General features: G+C 44.2%; 2 protein-coding genes and 1 pseudogene across 2 annotated transcripts in view; 2 read left to right on the top strand and 1 right to left on the bottom strand.

The window, feature by feature from the left end:
• LOC144697496 (uncharacterized) overlaps positions 1-21,590 on the top strand; it is a 253,619-nt gene that overhangs the window by 52,748 nt on the left and 179,281 nt on the right. The window lies entirely within an intron of this gene.
• The window catches only part of LOC144697978 (uncharacterized), a 608,842-nt gene that overhangs the window by 434,522 nt on the left and 152,730 nt on the right, over positions 1-21,590 (bottom strand). The gene's annotated exons all lie outside the window — the stretch shown is intronic.
• LOC144697974 (uncharacterized) overlaps positions 1-21,590 on the top strand; it is a 102,866-nt pseudogene that overhangs the window by 57,474 nt on the left and 23,802 nt on the right.

The raw sequence follows: 21,590 nt of genomic DNA, 5'->3' as shown, positions 1-21,590 counted from the left end.
GCATTGGATTTATTACTGACTAACTTATTTTTATTCTTGCTGATTCTCAAGCGGAAACATCTTCTACTTGTCTCCCCTGTTAAACCTTTTCAGAGCCTGAAAGGCCTCGATAAGGCCATCCTGCACTCTCTTTACCAGAGAAAACATTTTCAAACTGTTCACTCTTGATAGTTCTAACTTACCAGTCCTTTCAGCATTCCGGTAAATACTTCTTGTACCTTCTACTGTGTTTCTAGATTTATTTATAACATGGGGACCGAGCTAATTTGAACATCACATTCACCATTCTCTCCAAATACTCTATGTTGGAAGGACCCATGTTGTAACATCGCATGTATCTATGATCAGACAGGCATGTACCTTTAAGAAAGCTAATTGTGACATCATATATATGCGATATTGTGACATCAGACCATGTGATATTGTGACATCAGACCATGTGATATTGTGACATCAGACCATGCGATATTGTGACATCAGACCATGTGATATTGTGACATCAGACCATGCGATATTGTGACATCAGACCATGTGACATGCTTGTATAAAGGTACCAGCCCCGCCTTGAATGACAGCCCCTGTACTTTGGAATCCATCAGGAAAGTCACTTCGTCAATTAACCTGTTCAGTGATACAGCCCAGACCATATAGATGTCTGCGATAGAGCTGTAATGTATTTATTTGCTCTATGAATAAACTTTATGATACTTGTTCTCAGCAAAATCTCTGTCTCAGTGTTTCATGTGACAGGAGCTACCATAATGACACATCATGTGGTGGGTGTCGGTTATTGAGTACAATGCTGGAGGTTTAGCTTTTTAAGAAGTCCTATCTGAAACATGAAACATTGCATTAGTTTTCTGCAGCAGTATATTTCTCCGAGTTCAGGGAAGTCCACAAAACATCCCGAAGTTCAGAACTGGCCCACGACACGTCCACAGACGTGAAGCACCATTGCCGGCTGCTCTTCACCCCCTCAGCACAGCTCCGGCCTCTCCCTGTCCTTCAGTGTTTCACACACCATGGCTGTTTCCTGCCTGCTGTTGTTGCTGTAACAAGTGATTAAACACGGCTCTGCATTGTGTACAGGAATTCTTTCCCAGAGTTTGCAGGAGCAATCAGTTGTTTGAATCACATCAAGAAGGCAGTGATTAATGGTGGGGGGATTGAAGAGGCCTGAGCTGGGAGTGGTCATGTGTTCAGGAAGGTGCCAGAAGGAGATTAGAGGGCCGGGATGGAAAGGAGTGTCAGTATGGAACTGGAAGGAGGGGGAAAGAGTGTTACTGTCAAATTGGAGGGAGGGGGAAGGAGTGTCAATGTGGAATTGGAGGGAGGGGGAAGGAGTGTTCGTGTGGAATTGGAGGGAGGGGGGGGAGTGTCAGTGTGGAATTGGAGGGAGGAGGAAGTAGCATCAACGTTAAACTGGAGGGAGGGAGAAGGAGTGTCAACGTGGAATTGGAGGGAAGAGGAAGTCGTGTCAATGTTAAATTTGAGGGAGGGAGAAGGAGTGTCAGTGTGGAATTGGAGGGAGGGGGAAGGAGTGTCAGTATGGAATTGGAGGGAGGAGGAAGTAACATCAACGTTAACATGGAGGGAGGGAAAAGGAGTGTCAGCGTGGAATTGGAGGGAGGGGGAAGGAGTGTTCGTGTGGAATTGGAGGGAGGGGGAGGAGTGTCAATATAAACTTAGTGGGAGGGAACAGGAGTAGTTAGAGGATGAATTTGGAAGTCATCTCCATCCTAGCTGTGCATTTTCTGGATTAAAACTTGAATTGTATTTATCATTTTCAATCTTGAGTGTATTCACATGGAAATGCAGGAATTTTTGGACACTAAAGGAATTAATGGATACGGGGATTGGGCGGGAAAGTGGAGTTGAGATGGAAGATCATTTAATGGTGGAGCAGACTCAGGGGGCCGCATGGTCTACCCCTGTTCCTATTTCTTGTGTTCTTGTGAACATCACTGTGAATCATTTCCATACAAGCACAGCAGATGCTGCACCCACCCTTTCACCACCTCCCACCCCACATTTCCGGGCTCCAAACACACTTTCCAGGTGACACAGTGATTTACTTGCCTTTCTTGCAATTTAATATTGTGTATTCGCTGCTCACAATGTGACCTCCTCTACACTGAGGATACTAACTCCTAATTGGGTGAATGCTTTGTGGGACATCACCATTCAGTCTGTGAGTGTAGCCCTGAGCTTCTGATCATTTACCAGTTTAATTCTCCCCTTCCCCAGTCCCACTCTGACTTCTCTGTCCTCGGCCTCCCGTACTCTCCCAATAAAGCTCAAAGGAAACTCGAGGAACAGCAGCTCATCTTTGATTAAACACTTTCCAACTTTCTAAACTCAACATTCATTTCAATAATTACAGATAATGACCATCATTACCATTTTTTTAGACAGTAGGCTTTGATAATGTTTCTATTGTTTACATTTATCCCTCCTCTGGACCTGTCCTTTTTCACTTATCTCAGTTTATTGATTCAACTGATTATCACACAATGTTGCCTCGCACCATCATCCTTTTTGTCACTCCAGCCTTCCATCCTATCACAAGACCGTTTGTTCTTTCCTCCTCTCCCCCACTCTTTTCCCTGGCTCTGTGCTTATTTGTCAACTGTTAAACCATTGAAAAATGAGCAGGAGCTTCTGCAGTGCCCAGTCTGCTAAATTCTTCAGTGTTAACAAAGTTTCCTTGACCCAGTGCCACAAATAGTTGGACTGGGGATTTTTATACCGAGTTTGAACCAAGAAGATGTACTTCAGCTATTGATTACCAATTATTTTTTTTATGAAGTTTATTCTGAACAAGCATCTCCTCATTTTTCTCCGTCGATATATACAATCTAATCTCCCTTGCTGTACAACCTGTTACAGAGGCTGTTATAGAAAAGAGGGAAAGGTTTGCTACAGCTATACAAAGCCGTGGTTAGGTTACACCTGGAGGACTGTGTATAGTTCTGGGAACGGCACCTTATGAAGGATCAATATTTGCCTTGAAAGTTTCAGAGGAGCTGCATTGATGAGGTTGGTGGGTTTTGGAAATTGGAAGTTGTACATCCGCAGCTTGTGGCACTATTTCACCTCACTGTTCACTTCATGTTCATGTCTAACACATTCGATGCTGTTATTGGCTGAACAAGTCTTCTGTGTTTGAACTAAACATGCTATTATTCGGCGCTCCCACTCCTGCCGCCCGGGTTTGGTCCTCATCAGGGAATGTTGTTTTCTTGTTGCTGTGTGAACTGTCACAGTGAACTGATCCTGAAGTCTCTTTCCCCTGGGATGTACAGAACCCGTCAGTTCTCTTCCTCTTTCATTCACACTCTTTCATTCCCAGTTTGAATCAGTTCTCCTTTCGGGCTCTTCAACAAATCCATTTGGGTGGGCAAGTGGCAGCTGAAATTTAATGTAGGAAAGTGTGAAGTGATTGATTTTGGTCTGAAGAATGAGGAGAGGCAACATCACATAAACTATACAATTCTAAAGGGGTTTCTCCGTTACACAGCGAGTGGTTAGGATCTGGAATGCACTACCTGAGAGTGTGGGGGAGGCAGATTCAATCACAGATTTCAAAAGAGAATTGGACAGAAAATGCAGGTCTCTGGCAAAAAGACGGAGGAGTTGGACCAGGTGAGTTAGTTTCCAGAAGAGTAAGAGGTCTCTCTTTTCAGACGGAGATGAGGTTTTTTCTCCTGTCGAGGGCCGTTAGTCTGTGGAAATATTTTCCCCAAAAAGCAGTGGAGGCTGGGTCACTGAATTTATTCAAGGCAGAATTAGACAGACTTTTGACAGTCAAGGAAGTCAAAGGTTATGGGGGCAGACATGAAAGTGGAGTTGAGATCACAACCAGATCAGCCATGATCTTATTGAATGGCAGAGCAGACTCAAAGGGCTGAATGGCCGACTCCTGTTCATAACTCCTTTGTCCCTATGAACCGGGCCGAATTGCCTCTCTCTGTGGTGTAACCTTGGCTCTGGTTCTGTAATACTGAGTGGCTCCAGTGACAAAATGGTTCAATTTATGCTCCTGTAATGTTCTAATTCAATGCTGATACCGTTCAAGGCAATGGTTACAGCGACGTACTGAGTGGTCGAGCAGTCTCAGGGGTTCGATTTCGAACTCCAGCTTTTTCAGGAAGCCATGAGTTCAAGTCCCACAGCAGCAAACATTTCCGCTCATCTGACATTTCAACAAATCCGTCAAGGTGCGCTTGGGGTAGCTGACGCCTGCGGTGTTTCATTTTGGTCGGAAGAACGAGGATAAATTGCAGGGTGACCGGATATGGCAGGGACCGAGTCCAGCTTTCTATGTTAAAACCATTCTCGGGTTTTATTTGAACAACATTACGGTTTACCTAATGTTTGTAGTCAGGGCCGAGTGGTTAAGGCGATGGATTCGAAACCTATTGAATCCTGCCAACTGCGCGTTTGGTACCTCCAGAATTAATTATTGGTTAAATAGAATCAAAACCTTCCAAACACTCCTGTCTTTTTCCCCACTTCACTTCCGTGTTCCTTCATTTCCGTTCATCTGCAAGCATTCGCCAAATCTGCAGTCGGAAATGGAACAAGCTGAGCCAAGTTGGTGACATCCTTGTTTTCTGAGTGTTTGTCTCTCTTTAGGCCCCTGTCACTCTCGGTGTATATGTCTCTCTGTGTTCCTCTGTGCTTCAGTTCCCCGAGGTGTTGAACACATTTTTTTTTACCATTACAAACGTTATTCACATACTTTACGTATCTTCATGGTAAATGGTACAGAGAATAACAGCAGGTTCAAACGTTGCCAAAGGAGATTTACTGTTTCTGTGTTTTTTTGAGTTCAGACTGCGAATTGACTCCAGCCTGCGAACTGACTCAGTGCCCACATGTTACACAGCGGAGAAGACTGAAACAGACAGTGGATTCACTCGGTGTGATGGTGTGTTCCAATTCGGGGTATGCAATCAGAGAATCAATTTGTATGAGTTGTTTTGAACCCAATATTTTGAATAGGTTGGATGTTATGCACATGTTGGATCTAATTTCTTTCGTTTTATTCGAAATGAACATGAATAAATCTATTTGTGTGGAAACTTACTGAATAAGAGCAGGCCTGGCAAAATCTGTATAATATTTCCTTGTAGCCAAAGGACACAGCATCTCTGTAGTCAGTTCATGTCTGGTTCCTTGCAGCCTTTCACTGACGTCTCTTTTCATTTCACTAAATCTCTTCACCTCTGTAATTGTTCCAGAATTATTGCTCATCCGACGTTTCCATTATTAGTGCCTAACCTTAAACCCAACACGACTGATTCTGGTGAAGCTGATAGTATTGATGGTGCCAATCAGGAAGGAGTTCATATGCATATGGAGAAATCGCACCAGAGCAACAATTCTCAACCCCTACCCAGGAATTGAACCCGCGGAGGTGAAAGCACAGAAACCTAACCATGAGATCACCAAGGAAATTGCCTGACCAGCTTTCCTCATCCACGCCACTTTTGCCATTTCTTCACTTGAGACCACCAATGACAAGAACGATTGCTGTGAGCTGGGACATGAAACTGACAGTGAGGTGAAATAGTCCCACAAGCTGCTCATGTGCAACTTTCAATTTCCAAAACTCACCAACCTCATCACTGCGGCCAACCATTGTGGCTGAGTGGTTAAGGCGATGGAGGCCAAATCCATTGGGGTTCCCCGCTTCTCATTACTCCTGGTTTTAATTGCGTGGCTACAGAGTTAATTATCGATTAAATTAATATTAAATCCATCCAAACACCCGAGCGTTTTCCTATCTCTGCTCATTCACAAAAACATTCACGAAACTTGCAGTTGGAACTGAAACAAAACTTAGTGCCATACTTGCTTTCTGAGTTTTTGTCTCTCTTCAGAGACAATCCCTTGCCCTCTGTCACTCTCAGTGTATATGTCTGTGTGTGTTCCCCTGTGTGTGTCAATGTGGCTCAGTTCCCCAGTTTCAAACGCTATTCACGAAAAAGGTCAGAAGCAAAATCAAGAATTGTTCCTCATCTTCATCGACCTGACCAAGGCATTTGATTCTTTCAATAGTGAAGCTCTATGGATCTTCCTCCAACGCTTTGGTTGCCCATTGAAGTTTGTCACCGTCCTGCGACTCCTGCATGACAGCATGACCGCCTCCGTCCTGAGTGGAGGATTTGAAACTGACACCTTTCACATTCGGACCAGGGCCATACAAGGTTGTGTGATCGCCCCCAACGTGTTCACCATTTACTTGACTGTCATCGTCCACCTCATCCAAGATGACCTACCTGTTTATCCATCTCAGCCTTCAATCTTCTCATTGACTGAGGATCCACAGACCACTGGGCTACAGAATTCCAAAGATTCACAAGCCTTTGAGTGAAGAAATGTCTCCTCACCTCAGTCCTAAATGGCTGACACATTATGCAGAGAATGTGAGCCCAGTTCTAGATGCTCCAGCCAGGGGGAAACAGCCTCTGTGTTCACTGTCAAGTTGTCTCAGAATGTTCAATGAAATCACCTCTCATTAGTCTAAACTCCAGAGAGAACAGACTCATCCTACTTAATCTCTCATCCTCATCTCAGGAATCAATCCAGTGAATCTTGGTTGCACACAGGCAGCGAGTGAATAGAGGGAACAAAGAGAATAAGAGTCAATAGGTATAGAGACACAGACAGAGAGGCTGAGAGAGTGAAAGAGACTGAGACAGATGTACAGAGACAAAGAGAGACAGATAGAGAGCGGGGTAGACACTGAAAGGAACAGAAACACTTCACTGTTTCATACGATCGCTAACTTAGATTGACAGACAGAAAGAAAGAAGAGAAAGAAAGACTTACATTTAAACAGTTTTTCACCAACTCAGGACAACGGGAGGCGCTTTAGAGCCAATTAAATCCTTTTGAAGTGTATTTACTGTTGTAATCTAATCACAGGGAGAGTTTGATAAAAATACTAATTCAGCAGATGACAAAATCCGATTTTAAGAATCACATCTCAATGTAGAATCTTTCATTCTATATCTCTGAACATTTCTTTGTTTGTTTGATGCAGATTCGGCAGATGTAAATCTGCAGCTGAGTGAATAAATTTCACCTCGAATCCCTGACGAAACAGGCACAAAGCATCCCATTTCTATCAGATCATCTCTCAGCATTCTCTTTTCTAGAGAAAAGAGCTTCAGGCTGTCCAGCTTTCCTGGTGATTATAACCTATTCATTCCTGGAACATTTGTGATTGAACTTTTATTTTCCTGGTCCTTGCGACACCAGACAGCAGTAGAAACAGTTCCTAATGTCCAAAGGATTTCATTTTGGACTATTTGTATTTACAAATTCATTCTCTCGATGTGCCCATTGCCTTAAACATTCGACCACAACGACTCAGTATGTGTCTGGTTAAATGTTGCTCGGTTATGAAGATAGATTGGAGAGGTTGGGGCTGTTCGCCTTGACAAGGAGAAGGCTAAAAGGAGATTTGATCGAAGTGTTCAAAGTCATGAGGGGCCTGTAGATAGGGAGAAACTGTCCCCTCTCATCAAGAGATCAAGGACTAAAGGGTACAGACTTAAAGTGATTTGTAAAAGAAGATGATGTGAGAATAAACTTTTTCACAGCACGTGGTTAGAGTCTAGTATGCACTGCCTGGAAGTGTGGTGGAGGCAGGTTTAATCGAGGCATTCAAGATGGCAATAGATGATTATTTGAAACTTACAGCACTTAGTAGATGGACAGCCTCCATTAAAATAAATCAAGTAATAACTAAATTAATCTCCCCTTGCATGTTTTAAAACTGCTCCTCCCCCTCCACCTTATACGACTTTAATATGAAGCTACACTGACTAACGTGTATAATTTTTGGATGCTAAAAATGGGGAGCTGAACCACACTGACACACACACACACACACACACACACACACACACAGAGGAACACACACAGACATATACACCGTGAGTGACAGAGGGCAAGGGATTGTCTCTAAGGAGAGACAAACACCCAGAACGCAAGAATGCCAACAGCCTGACTCCATTTTTGTTCCATTTCCAACTGGAAATTTGGTGAACGATTGCAGATGAGCGCAAATAAGAAAAAAAACAAGAGTTTTGGGATGGTTTTTGCTCCATTTACCGATAATTAATTCTGTCAGCACCTGATTAAAATTGAAAATGATGAAGAGTGTAGTCAGCGGAGCTCATAGCTGTGCAGGGAGACCGCAATTAATTTCAAAACCATCACCTTAACTGCTCTGCCACTGTTACAGACGTTGTTCTTGTGCTTGGTTGAGACATAAATCTCAATAGGACTAACAAAAAACACTCTTGTGAAACCTTTGAGGTGTTGGAACCCACAGGGGATACAGAGCAAGAGCTAAAATGTGGGGTTAGACTGGATTGTTCTTTTACTGCCAACATGGGCGTGATGGATCGAATGGCCTCCTAAAGGTTTCTACTTTTCATTGATTAGATGTGTCAAAATAATCATCGTCACCCATTCCCCCACTCCCTGCCCCCGTCCCCCCGACCCCCGCCCCCGCAACCACCACCACACCACCCCCCTCCCCCCCCACCCCACCCCCGTGTGTCTTTTGCGTGTTTACTCAATGAAGTGTTAGTAAAAGGTAACGGTGGGGAAGGATTGAGGGTTTTCAGTGTGGGACAGAAATGAAATGGGTCAACAAAGAAGCAACACATTTCCAATCAGAGCAGAAATAGATGACAGACACAGAACAACTCTCCAACCTTTAGTTTCTTTACTAGTTCCATCACCATCGCTTTTCCCTTACATCCTCATCCCTTTTGTTATTTATTCTCTCCTGTCTTCCATTTGATCAGAAACCTTCTCTTCTGTTCTCTCCCCTTTCCCGCTTCCCTGTCTGTGAACTTTCTGAAAATCTGTAACATGTCTAACTTTTTTCCAGTTCTGATGAAAGTTCAACAGCCTGAACCGTTAACTGTTTCTCCCTACACAGATCCAGCCTGACCTGCTGAGTATTTCCAGCATTTTCTGGTTGTGAATGAGAGTGACAGTTGTATGGCCATTTCCCCTCTATACGGAATGTGTGACACTGATTTCCCGAGTGCAGTGGTCATTATGATAAAGACAAAATACTGTGGTTGCTGGAAATCTGAAACAAAAACAAAAAATGCTGGAAAAAACTCAGCAGGTCCGGCAGCATCTGTGGAGAGAAAGACAGTTAACGTTTCGAGTCCGTATGACACGAAACCCAGCTCTGAGGAAGAGTCACATGGACTCGAAATAATAACTCTGTCTTTATCTCCACAGGGGCTGTCAGACATGCTGAGTTTTTCCAGTATTTTTTTGTTTTTGTTGTGCTGTGGTCATTGTGTTTGCTTTAAACGTGAAATTACCCAGTTAGGTCTCACGTGGAAGGTTTACCCTTCAATTGTTTCGGGATGGAGGTGGTACAGTAATAAAATCAGTGAGAATTAATCCAGAGGCCCAAGCATAGGACTTCAGATTCCACCACAACTTAACATTTTGATTTTTTATTCTTTCATGGGGTGTGGGCATCGCTGGCTCGGCCAATATATATCTTTCCCATCCTTAATTTTCCACTGAGAAGTTGTTGGTGAGCTTCTTCTTGAATGACTGAAGTCCACGTGGTGCAGGTATACCCACAGTGCTGTTGGGGAGGGGCTTCCAGGATTTTGACCCAGTGACAGTGGAGGAACGGCGATACAATTCCAAGTCAGTATTGGAGGGGAATTTGCAGATGGTTGTGTTCCTATGCATCCTCTTCCCTTGTCCTTCGAGGTGGTAGAGGTCCCGGGCTTGGAAGATGCTGTTGAATGAGCCTTGATGAATTGGGAATTGAATTAATAAACCTGGAATTGAAAGCTAGTCTCAATAATGTTGAATTGAAGCTTTCTTCGATTGTCCTGAGAACCCATCTAGTTCACTAATATCCTTTCAGGAAAGAAATGTGGCGTCCTTATCCAATCTGACCTTCATGTGACTCCAGACCCGCAGCAACGTTATTGACTCTTAGCTGCCCTCTGAAATAGCCGAGCAAGTCACCCAGTGCAAGGGTAATTAGGGATGGAGAACAAATGCTGCCCTTGACAGTGACACCAACATCCCATGAAAGAACTTTTAAAAGATGAGCAATTGCCATTTTGTTTCATTTCATGTTGAACAGAGTGACAGTGACTGCTGTCTCATTATTTAAAACCTCGATCTTTTACCTATTTAGCCAGGTAACGTTAAGTGAGAGAAAACTGATTCACAGTGACCCAGAAATCCGAACTTAAAACAGAAAATATTGGATGCATTCAGCAGTATCTATGGAAATGGAAACAGAATGAATGCTTCAGGTCTTTGAACTTGAATCCAGTTATACAGTTCTGATGAAAGGCCACGACCTGAAATGTGAACTATGATTCTGTTTCCACGTTCATTACCAGAAGTGATGAGGATTTCTGAATTTTCTGCTTCAATTTTAGATTAAAAGCATCTGCAGTGTTATGATTTTCTATCAATGTAGAGTGTTGAGAATCTGGAATCTCTTCCCAGAATGGTTAGAGTTCCACGACTGAGCTAGGAACCCATGGGTAAAATCCCACTGCAAAAAGACAGTTCACCAACTGAAAGTGGGCAGGAATTCACTCAGTCATTCCATTTACTGAGACAGTCAAAATGGAGAGAGGTATTTCACGTGTGAGGAGGGATTTAGTCAGTTTCTCCATCTGTTAACATTCCGGCCTTAAAAGTTCAAAGAATTTGATCACAAATGGTGCATTCTGTCAAATCACAGATTAGATTTTTCGTATGTGAGGGAAGAAAAATCACTAATTCACCCCAGTTGCTGAGATTCCAGTGAGTTCACATCTAACTGTAGGGGTTTGTTGTGCTGTTAATTACACCCAGTACAGAACGTGCATTTTGATTGCTGCATAAATTGATTTAATAATTTTATATATCTCCCTATGTTGCCAATCTTGATCGGATCACATAACATAATTTGCGATTGAACAATATTTAATTTCAATGGCGGTTCTCTTGCCCGGCATTCGTCGCGAGGAAGAATGTGCCCTATTCTCATTGCAGGTGCCTCTTGCGCAGGCGCAGTGGCATTGGTGAGTCGAGCATGCGCGGTTCGCTTTTAGATTAGCGCATGCGCAATGCGGGTCCTGCAGCTGCAGGGAGGCGGACATCTCGATTCTGTGACCGGAGAGAAGCGGCCGATTGTAGGAGGGTAATGGAGGCGGCGGAGTGGGTGGGAAGGATTCATAAACACCCAGTGGAGGCCTCAAAACCTGAATAAAAACCTATCAGGCCCGCGTTCGCACCGAACAGGCCGGTAACAGCTGCAGGGCGACGTCCACAGGTTGAGGCCCGAGATCATGCAGCAGGGCGCATGCGCGGTCATCCTGGTCCAGGTAGCAGGAGAAGAGAATGTTGTGAATTTCTATCCTGGACTGACAGGGATGGATTTTGGAAACTCCTTTTACACGGGGTTAGAAGGGGAGGATTTACACACAGCAAACTCAAACCAAGACAAATGTTTGTCTCTGGCAACAATGTTTTTTTTTAACAGGGTATTAGCTGAGCAGAATTTGAAAGCGGGAAACTCAAACCAAACATCAGATCAAAACCTGACAGAGTCACTCGATTCATCAGAACCTAATGTATGTTTCTCTGTGGCAAAATATTCAAACATCTGTGTGACTGATAATTGGGGAGAGGAGGGATTTGAGAAGAAGGATGAGAATTTTGAATTGAGTTGCTGTTTAACCGGAGCCTGTGTAGGTCAGTGAGGTCAGGTTGATGGGTGAGTGAATGGGACTCGTGTAGAGGACATAGACAGCGGAGATTTGGATAAACTCAAGTTTATCATGGAGGCCAGCCAGTCAAGACTTGAGGTCATAACGAATAGCTGAGAGCTCAGAAACATGAGCTGAGACAGGGCCAAAACGAGTGACATTACTGCAACATTTTATGGACAAGATGGGGGTTAATTTAAACCACACTGATTTCTTTCATTTCTCATCCACAAACAGAAAGGTGTTTTTGATTTGCTTCCCTCTTTATAAGTATTTTCCAACCCTTGGTTTTCATATGATATAATTTCTATTAGTAACTGCACAGCAAAGTCAAGATAGGATGAACTCAAAGGGTTAGTTTATTTGCATACACCCAAAACTTGTGTGGTGTGAATGTTACTTGCTTATTGTCACCTCAAGCCTCTGTGTGACTAGAAATAGGGGAGAGAAAAGTCATGGACGGATTTGGAAAGAAGGGTGAGAATTTTAAATTGAATTTCTGTTTAACTGGGAGCCTGTCTAGGTCAGTAAGTACAGGGTGATGTGTGAGTGACTGGAGCTCAGTGCATAGGGCAGGGTGATATTTATATGTACTACCTGTGACTAAACAAGACTGTTCACAAAAATACAAGCAGAATACTGCAGATGCTGGAAATCTGAAATAAACAGAAAATGCTGGAAAGACTCAGCAGGTGTGGTAGCATCTGTGGAGAGAGAAACAGAGTTAATGTTTCGAATCCATATGAGGCTTCTTCAGATAACAGGAGAAACTGTGGTTGTTCTCCCCGGAGCAAAGGGGATTGAGGGGAGATTTGATTGAGGTGTATGAGTTTATGATAGGTTTAGATAAGATTGATAAACAAAAGCTCGTCCGATCAGCTGATTGGACACGGTATATCACTAAAACCACAATTAACCATTCCCTTGGCTGAAATGAGCACAGAAGACGTCATCTGTGGAAGAGCTCTCTCTCCACACACTGCTAGACCAGCTGAGGTTTTCCAGTATTTTCTGTTTTTATTTCACACTGTTTACAACTTTGGTGTAACATATATATTCATATATACATAAATATGTATGTATAATATATATATACAAAATGTGTATATATCCATTTATGTACATGTCTATATGTAAAACACCACAGTTGTGAACAGTCTGGTTTATTCTCAGACAGTTGCCAGGGAGAATGATGGAGTTGGTGGCCAGGGAGTGGGGTTTGTAGGGGATTGAAGACAATGGACGGTGTGTGACTTGGAGGGAACTTGGAGGTGATGGTGTTCACATACACCTACTACCCTGGTTCTAGGTGGTGGAGGTTAAGGCATTTCAGAGATTCTGTTAAAGCATTGACAAAGTTCTAGTCTTGTTTTAGATATATAAAATGCCTTGCTTCACCCCTTCTGTTCCCACCTCTCTTAGTCCCGTTCCTCACACAGAGGCCAGACTCCTATGTGGGCCCAGACTGGGTGGCAGGTTCCCTTCCCTGAAGGACATTAGTGAACCAGTTGGGTTTATATAACAATCCAGCAGTTTTCATGGTCACTTTTTCTTAGTGCTGGCCCCACAAATTACCAGATTCATTCAGCTCAATTTCACAACCTGCCTTTGTGTTTTTGTGGGTTCTCTCTCACTCCCTTTTTTCTGTTTTAAATCAATTTCACAGGGGATTAGAAGGGGAGGATTTTCATTCAGGAAACTGAAACCAAATATCACATCAGGATCTGACGGAGCCGCCCAATTTATCGTAACCTGAACATGGAAGGAAAAAGCACCGTTCACAGTGGGGAGAAACCGTACACGTGTTCTGTGTGTGGACGAGGCTTCAGCCGATTGTCTGGCCTGTCAGAACACAAATACAGCCACAGCAGGGAGAAGCCGTGGAAATGCGGGGACTGTGGGAAAGGATTCAATTTCCCATCAAAGCTGGAAATACATCAGCGCAGTCACACTGGGGAAAGGCCATTCATCTGCTCTGTGTGTGGGAAGGGATTCACTCGCTCATCCACCCTGCAGACACACCAGCGCGTTCACACTGGAGAGAGACCATTCATCTGTTCAGAGTGTGGGAAGAGATTCACTCAGTTATCTCATGTCATGGCACACCAGCGGGTTCACAATGATGAGAGACCTTTTCAATGTCCAGAATGTGGGAAGTGTTTTAAAAGTCCTGCTGAAGTGATGTACCATCAACGTGTTCACACTGATGAGAGACCTTTTCAATGCCCAGACTGTGGGAAGTGTTTTAAAAGTTCTTGGGAACGAATGTGCCATCAACGTGTTCACACTGACGAGAGACCTTTCAGGTGCTCTCACTGTGGGGCTGAGTTCAGGCAATCATCTCAACTCACTATGCACCAGCGAGTTCACACTGGAGAGAGGCCATTCAGCTGTTCTGAGTGCGGGAAAGGATTTGCTCGGTCATCCGACCTACTGAGACATCAGCAAGTTCACACTGAGGAGAGACTGTTCACCTGCTCCGAGTGTGGGAAACGATTCCCTCAGTTATCTGACCTGCTAACACACCAGCGAGTTCACACGGGGGAGAGACCGTTCATCTGCTCTGAGTGTGGGAAGGGATTCACTCGATCATCCAACCTGCTGAAACACCAGCGAGGTCACACTGATGAGAGACCTTTTAAATGCCCAGACTGCGGGAAATGCTGGAAAAGTTCTGGAGAACTGATATCCCATCAACGTGTTCACACTGACGAGAGACCGTTCAGGTGCTCTCAGTGTGGGACTGGGTTCAAGTGGTCATCTCAACTCAGTGCACACCAACACACTCACACTGGGGAGAGGCCATTCACTTGTACTGAGTGTGGGAGGGGATTCACTCGGTCGTCCATCCTGCTGAGACACCAGCGAGTTCACAAGTAACCACAGTGATTGGATTTTGTGATGAATGTTTGTCATTGGGTCTATTTCTGCTGATGTTAATTAAATGCAGCCTAGTTATAAGGGATAATGTTCTGGATAATATAAAAATCAAATAAATCAGATTTGTGTCTTCTTCTTATCGTGTCCACGGACAGTCTATCCATGGCCCAGCCAGAACTGGACACAATTTTGCGCCTTGTTGTTGAATTCGGCAAGTTCCTCTAGCGATAGACATTGCAGGAGATGTTGCATAGTCTGTGGCTCAGTTCCACATTTACAAGTTGTCGGGCTGGTTGTATATCCCCATTTGCTTAGTGACACCTTTGAACGACCTACACCAGTCCTAAGTCTGTTAAGGCACTTCCAGGTTGCCCAGTTGCAATTAGCTCCTGGGGGAAGGCTTTCATCTGGTAGAATTTCCATCACTGGTGGTTGTTCGAGACTGGCGAGCCGGTCTTTCCACAAGGCGATGCGGGCTTCAGATGGGGTTGATTGTAATGGAACAACACTATTCATGAAGTTCTTCCTTGACTTTAGGCGGCTGGGTGTAGGTGTATGACCATGTAGAGGGTGCCTCTCATCTGATGTTTGACGGAGTCGCTTTTTCTTGCTGGCTACCGCTCTTATATCAGGGGGAGCGATACCTGCCAGGATATATAGGCTGTTGGTGTTTGTTGGTTTTAAACAACCTGTGATAAGTCAGCAGCTTGCATTCAGAACGGCATCCATCTTCTTAGCATGAGTAGATCTTTCCCATGCAGGGCAGGCGTATTCGGCAGTGGAATAGCAAAGAGCAAGTGCACTGGTTCGCAATGTTTTCGAGCTTGCTCCCCATTTTGTGTTAGTGAGCTTATTCAGGATGTTGTTTCATGCGCTCACTTTTGCCTTTGTCTTTTCGATGTGGTTCTTGAAGGTGACGCATCTGTCAAGGGTGACTCCTAGGTAGACAGGGTGCTCGCAATGCGTCAGTGTTGCTCCACACCAGGTTATTTTAAGCTGGCGTTTGGCTTCACGGTTTCTGAGGTGGAATGCACAAACTTGCGTCTTTGATGGGTTTGCGCGAAGGTGGTTTTCTTCATAGTAGGATGTTAGTCCCTCCAAAGCCTCAGAAAACATTTTCTCCACAGTGTTAAAATCAGTACTTTGGGCAGTGACACATAAGCATATATAAAATGGATTGTGACACCGTCTATAGGTTGGTCATTCGAGTAGATGTTGTACAGCAGCGGTGCAAGCACGCTTCCCTGAGGAAGACCATTCTTCTGAATACGCCACCTGCTGCACTTCCCACCTAGTTCAACATAGAACTGGTGATTCTGAAGCATGCTTTCTAACAGCTCTGTTCAGTGAATATCTTTTGTCATCTCTAGGATCTAGCAGAGGAGATGCCTATGGTTCACTGTATCGTATGCTGCTGACAGGTCTACAAAAACAGCACCTGTTACCATCCCTTGCTCAAAACCATCTTCGATATGTTGTGTGAGGTTGAGCAGTTGGCTTGTTGTTGATTTGCCGGGGCGGAAACCTGCTTGCCGTGGAATGATCTTTTGATCTACAATTGGTGCTATCCTATTGAGTATCAGGCGTTCAAACAGCTTATTGGTGTGGCAAAGCAGTGAAATTGGCCGAAAACTCTTAGGATCTGAGGGATCTTTTCCGGGCTTTAATAGTGCTATTACATGTGCCTTCTGCCAAATATTAGGTAGCTTGTGTATTGCCAGACAGTGGTTGAACAATTATAGGAGCCATTTCTTTGCTTGCTGTCCAAAATGCTTTATCTGCTCCGTTGCTATGTTGTCAAGACCAATTGCTTTCCCATGTTTTAGACTAAATCTACCAGTTTCCAGCTCTTCCATGGTGAATGGTCCAGTGAATCACAGGGAGTTAACATGCAGATCCAGCAAGCAGCTAAGAAGGGAAATTGTTTGATAGCTTTTATTCCAAAGGGAGTGGAGCACACGAGCAAAAAAATCTTACTACAATTTAACAGGGCAGTGGTGAGGCTTCAGCTGGATACTGTGTGCAGTATTGGTTTCCTTATTGAAGGAATGACATACTTGCCCCAGAGGGAGTGAAACAACTCTTCACCAGACTGGTTCCTGGAATGAGGGGATTGTGCAATGAGGAGACATTGAGGAGACTGGGCCTATTTTCAATGGAGTTTAGAAGAATGAGAGGGAATCTCATTGAAGGACAGAACATTCTTAAGGGGCCTGGAGGGTAGATGCTAAGAAAATGCTTCCCTCTGGCTGGAAATCTAGAATATGGGGATTACAGTCTCGGAATAAGGGGTCGATCATTTTGGAATGAGATAGGGAAGAATTTCTTTTCACAAAGGGTTGTGAATCTTTGGAAGTTTCTACCCCAGGGAGCGGTAGATTTTCAGTTGCTGAATAGATTTCAGATGGAGGTCAGTACATTTTTCAGTGCAAAGTGCTGGCTCCACAGCGCCTCCTGGATGCCCAGTCTTGAGTTGCTAGATCTTTTCAGAATTGATCCCATTTAGCACGGTGGTAGTGCCACAAAACACGATGGGGGGTATCCTCATTGTGAAGGAGGTACTTCGTCTGCACAATGACTGTGCTGTGGTCACTCCTACCAACACTGTCATGGATAAATGCATCTGTGGCAGGCAGGCTGGTGAGGATGAGGTCAAGTATGTTTATCCCTCTTGTTGGTTCCCTCACCACCTGCTGCAGACCCAGTCTAGCAGCTATGTCCTTTAGGACTCCCCCAGCTCGGTCAGTGGTGATGCTACTGAGCCATTGTTGGTGATTTAAGTCCCCCATCCAGAGTACATTCTGCACCCTTGCCACCCCTAGTGCTTCCTCCAAGTGGTGGTCAACATTGAGGAGCACTGATCCATCAGGGAGGGATGGCAGTACATGGTAATAAGCAGGAGGTTTCCTTGCCAATGTTTGACCGGATGCCATGAGACCCACAAACGATGTTGAGGATTCCAAAGGCAACTCCCTCCCAATTGTACGTCACTGTGCCGCCACCTCTGTTGCTGATGGTGGTGTCTGGGACATTATATGTAGGGTATGATTCCGTGAGGATGACTGTTGTTTGACCAGCCTGTGAGACAGCTTTTTCGACACTCACCCCCAGATGTTAATAAGGAGGACTTTGCAGGGTCGACATGGCTGAGTTTACCATTGTCATTTCCAGTGCCTAGGTCGATGCTGGGTAGTCTGTCCGGCTTCATTCCTTTTTTAAGAGTTTGTAGCAGTTTGATACAACTGGGTGTCTTGCTAGGCCACCTCAGAGGACATTGCTGTGGAGTCACATGGAGGCAGATTTCCTCCCCCTAAAGGACATTAGTGAACCAGATGGGTTTTTACAACAATTGACAATTGTTTCATGGTAAAACAAAAAATAAAAAATACCTGGAAAAACTCAGCAGGTCTGGCAGCATCGGTGGAGAAGAGTACAGTTGACGTTTCGAGTCCTCATGACCCTTCAACAGAACTAAGTAAAAATAGGAGAGGGGTGAAATATAAGCTGGTTTAAGAGGGGGTGGGGGGGAGGAGAGAGAAAGGTGGGGGTGGGGTGGTTGTTGGGACAAGCAAGCAATGATAGGAGGAGATAACCAAAAGATGTCACAAACAAAAGAACAAAGATGTGTTGAAGGTGGTGATATTATCTGAAAGAATGTGCTAATTAAGAATGGATAGGAGAAGCAAGGTACAGATAGCTCTAGTGGGGGTGGGGTGAAATAAGACTAAAAGGGCATAAAAGGTATAGATAAATGTTAAATAGATAAATTATTAAAAATAATGGAAATAGGTGGGAAAAGAAAAATAAATTATTGGAAAAAACAAAAAGGAGGGGGAAGAAACGGAAAGGGGGTGGGAATGGAGGAGGGAGTTTAAGATCTAAAATTGTTGAACTCAATATTCAGTCCAGAAGGCTGTAAAGTGCCTAGTCGGAAGATGAGGTGCTGTTCCTCCAGTTTGCGTTGAGCTTCACTGGAACAATGCAGCAAGCCAAGGACAGACATGTGGGCAAGAGAGCAGGGTGGAGTGTTAAAATGGTAAGCGAAAGGGAGGTCTGGGTGATGCTTGCGGACAGACCGAAGGTGTTCTGCAAAGCGGTCACCCAGTCTGCGTTTGGTCTCTCCAATGTAGAGGAAACCGCATTGGGAGTAACGAATGCAGTAGACTAAGTTGAAGGAAATGCAAGTGAAATGCTGCTTCACTTGAAAGGAGTGTTTGGACCCTTGGACGGTGAGGAGAGAGGAAGTGAAGGGGCAGATGTTGCATATCTTGCGTTCGCATGGGGAGGTGCCATAGGAGGGGGTTGAAGAGTAGGGGGTGTTGGAGGAGTGGACCAGGGTGTCAATTGTTTCATGGTCCTCATCAGACTTTTCATTCCAAATTTTTATTGAATTCAAATTCAAATTCCATGGTGGGATTTGACTCCGACTCCAGTGTCAATACCACTGCACCATCACCTCTCAGACTGCAAAGCCTGAGACATGAACTGACTACAGAGATGTTGGTGCAAGGCTCAATGTGAGGGGGTAATGGAACTGATGTTACTGCTGGCTGTTTAAAGTGGCACAAATATCACTCCTGATCAACCAATCACAACTGCTCTTTGAAAGCAGCATTCCAGGACGAATGGCCTCTTTCTTTGCTGGAACTTTCTGTCATTTTATGTTTCCTAACACTACGAATGCTCTTTCCCAGTCATTCTGCCATTTTATAACCCATTCTATCGAAATGTACTTTGTTACCTTGTGACCTGTCCTTCTGAAGTCAAGACCTGGAGTGAATTCAGTGAGAAGTTTTCTTATCATTTCTAGCAGGAGATTTGGAACCAGACCAGTTGAATGATAGTTTAAATGGTGCCGACCCTTCACTGCAGCTCATTGTGTTTTTGAGTGGAGATGATTTCTGTTTGATACAAAGCACAGGATGACCTGATTAACTGACTGAGGTTCCGAATGACCTATTCCAACTCCTTTGACTTTGTTCTCGCTAGGTGGAAATACCAGTGAATGACATGATTAATAACTGCACCAATATGGGGTTGTGTGGCCGAGCGGTCTAAGGTGCTGGATTAAGGTTTCAATCTCTTTGGAAACTCGGCTTTGAATTGCCCTGATGCCAAATACCCTCATGATCTTTATTTTGGGAATTGTAGCAGCTCTATCCGGACAAACAGATACTAGCTCACATTAAATACAGTGGAGTGTGGTGCCTTTTTTTTATTTTGATAGGAAGTACAAGGAGAGACGATATAAATATGAGTTGCTGTGGGGAAAAGGTGGGGTGTGGAATTACAGTAGTTGAATTGCTCTTCCAGAAAGTCAGCCTGTGAGCGACATGCTGAATGACCGTCTGATGTAGCCATCTATGATTTTATACAAACAGCAGTGATGTCAGTGCAGGCCCTGTGTTCATGGTGGAGTCGTTAAGGTGACAGGTTTTGAATGCACTGGGGTCTCCACAGGTAGGCTGGAATCCTGCCAACTACTCTTCTTATCATTCCTGAATTTTACTGTGTGCCTGCAGAATTAATTATCGGTTAAATTGAATAAAAACCATCCAAATGCCTCCAGCGTTCTCTAACTTCCATTCATCTGCAAGCATTCACCAACGTTGCAGCCTGAAATGGAATAAAAAAGGAGCCAGGTTGGTGTCATGTTTGCTTTCTGGATGTTTGTCTCTGCTTAGAGACAAACCCATGTCCTCTGTCAGTCTCGGTGTACATGTCTGTGTGTGTTCCTCTGTGTGAGTCAATCTGATTGTTCCCCATTTTGCCATCCAAAAATTGATGTTAGCTTTATGGCTTCATGTTAAATGGCACAGGGAACAATGAAGAGCAGTTTTAAAAGATGCAAGTGAAGGTTTACTTCTGGGGTTTTTTGAGTGGAGACATTTCAGCTTCAAAGTGCCCAAAAGGTACGAAGTGGAGGATGATGGAAATTGGCACTGAGCAACATTTAAACAGACAGACACCGAGTCCTTGTGGTCAAGTGGCTAAGGCAATGGACACATCGGGAGAATGAATTTGTAAATACAAATAGTCCAAACTGAAATCCCTCAGACATTGGAAACTCTTTATACCGCGGTTGGATGTCGCAACGAATAGGAAAATAAAAGTTCAATCACAAATGTTCCAGGAACAGATAGGTTATAATCACCAGGAAAGGCTGAACTGCCTGAAGCTCTTTTCTCTAGAAAAGAGAAGGTTGAGAGATGACCTGATAGAAATAGGATAAGGAATGGAGCTGGTAGCTAGGGAATGAAAATAATGGCTTCAATCTTCCCAATATTGAATTGAAGGAAATTTCTGCACATCCACCACTGGATATCAGACAAACAGTCTGATAATTTAACAAAAGTGGTGAAGTGGAGAGAGGTGGTGGTGAGGAAGAGCTGGGCGCTGTCAGTGTACATGTGATAACTGACACTGTGTTTTCAGATGATGTCGTTGTGGGGAGAATGTTGATGAGAAATAAGAGGAGGCCAAGGCTGGATCCTTTGGGGACACCCAGAGGTAACTAGGAGTGGGAAGGGAAGACATTGCAAATGATTCTCTGACCATGATTAGATAGAGAAGAATGGAACCAGGAGAGAGCTGCCCCAACCAGCTGGACGACAGTGGAGAGGTGTTAGAGCAGAATGGTGTGGTCAACCCTGTCAAAGGCTGTATAAAGGTTAAGAAGAATGAGAGGGGATTGTTTATTTTGTCCCAGTCACATAGGATGTCATTAGTGGCTTTGATCAGAGTTGCTTCAGTCCTGTAGGAGGGGCAGAAACCTGATTGGAGGGATTCAGACAGGGAGTTCTGGGAAAGATGGAAACGGATTTGGGAGGTGTGAACATGTTCAAGGGGTTTGGAGAGGAATTGGGGGTTGAAGATGGGTCAATACTTTGCAAGGATAGTAAAGTCAAGTATTTGATTTTTGAG

This window comes from Cetorhinus maximus, chromosome 23 (genome assembly GCF_964194155.1).
Source record: "Cetorhinus maximus chromosome 23, sCetMax3.hap1.1, whole genome shotgun sequence".
NCBI classification, from domain to species: Eukaryota; Metazoa; Chordata; class Chondrichthyes; order Lamniformes; family Cetorhinidae; genus Cetorhinus; species Cetorhinus maximus.
The sequence above is the reverse complement of the archived record's forward strand: the minus strand, read 5'-3'. Positions and strand labels throughout refer to the sequence as shown.